General features: G+C 47.2%; 1 protein-coding gene across 9 annotated transcripts in view; it reads left to right on the top strand.

The window, feature by feature from the left end:
- The window catches only part of LOC107270247, an 85436-nt gene that overhangs the window by 6940 nt on the left and 76836 nt on the right, over positions 1–1660 (top strand). The gene's annotated exons all lie outside the window — the stretch shown is intronic.

The raw sequence follows: 1660 nt of genomic DNA, 5'->3' as shown, positions 1-1660 counted from the left end.
GGGGGGGCAGGAAAAGAACTCCTCGGACGATGTCTTTTGAGACTTCCGGTTGGACCCTCGGGATGGCGTAACGATTAAGACGGAAGCCGATGGTAGATTGATAAAGGGAATCCTTCCTTCTCGCGCTTATATAAATCTGTCGGCAGGAACGAAGAAAGAAACATGGCCGCGCCACGTAGAAAGACAATCCTTTAGTTTGTTTCTTTGAGCCAAGTTAAATTCCCGCCTGAGATCGCGTCGAGATTCTCGCGGGGAATCCCTGAAGCCTTTTTTGTTTCCTCCTTCTTGCTTTCCCCTTCTTCTTCGGATCCTTCCTTTTCTCTTTCCCTTGTCTTGTCTCTCTCTTTTTTTGTCTCGCGGCACTTCCTGCTTCCTGCAGTCTGTGAAGTTTCGAAAATCGGGGACGACTCGTCGCTTCGCCGATAGCCGCACCAATCGAGAATATTAAAATTCGGTCCGATCCTTTGTAAGGGGAAATTGGATCTCCCCAATTATTTCACAAGGGAAAGCGTTATGGATTTTTTTTTTGAATTTTTCGTCCTTTTCGAGAAAACAGGCTGCGAGATTTTACAGCAAAGGAAAATCTAGAAAAACTTTAAAAACTTATTATCCGAAGCTACGGTTAACCAGAGTCAGCCGGAGGAGGGGTTCATGTCATCCGTAAGAGATATGACTCTTCGATTCGAGCGCACGAGTATATCTGTCCTTCTCTTACGCGCGTAAACGCCCATAACACCGTCTCTCTCGCACTCGCAGCAAGCATAGGAAAGTAGGAAAATTTAAAGGAAACCCCCTATTCGCGATCGATCGACCGGATTCACTTTTTGTCAATGGTTGTTGACGAAATTCTCGAATTGTTGGCAATAAATAAAAAAATGGCGGATAATGAAATCCGTTTGGTGACAATTGTCCACTGTGAAGCACGTGTTTGGGTATATTTTATAATTGTTCGAGACGCTTATGGCGGTTTCCTTTCCGCGCTTATTTATTGTCCTTTATTCTCGAATTTCTTTTCTCTCGAACACACGCATTGACGAAGCCGTCCAATCGAAATCGCGCTTCGCCAGCACCTTCTCAGGAATCTCAGGGATTCCCAACAGGCTTGCCAAAGCGGAATCGGACGGAAGGAGCAATTAATTAGCGGGAGCACGATGCGTGCACCACGCGACAAATGACTTTGAATTGCGCCTGAATCACCAATCTAGAGGCATTAATTAAGACATCTGTAGCCGCATGGAGTCGGGCCGTGAATTATAGCGAATAGAAGAATATTTGTAAAAGGACACATTCGGCCTCCCTCGGTAGAATCGCTTTCGTCCTTCTTACCTACCTGTGCCTGTATTCGGCCAGTATGTGTAATGCATGTACCAGGTATACACGGTGGCCCAATAATCCAGCTAGAATTTTCATGGGCTCCCGTACAGATTGGAAGGTACACTCTTATACATAGGTAATGCATGTGCGAGTCTTATAAACTTTGCCTGGCCCTCTGGCCCCCCTGGTCCTCCTGGTCCTCCAGGAAATCCCAAGGGAATCCGAAATTCCGTCGGATCGAGCCGCGAGGCTTGCGGATTCATTTATGAAACGTTGAGCAACGTTCCTAACGGATTCATCTTTCCCGGGCTTAATCGAGCAGACTCCCCCCCCCCCCCCCCCCCCC

The sequence above is a fragment of the Cephus cinctus genome, unplaced genomic scaffold (genome assembly GCF_000341935.2).
Source record: "Cephus cinctus unplaced genomic scaffold, Ccin1 Ccin1_scaffold0715, whole genome shotgun sequence".
NCBI classification, from domain to species: Eukaryota; Metazoa; Arthropoda; class Insecta; order Hymenoptera; family Cephidae; genus Cephus; species Cephus cinctus.
The sequence above is the reverse complement of the archived record's forward strand: the minus strand, read 5'-3'. Positions and strand labels throughout refer to the sequence as shown.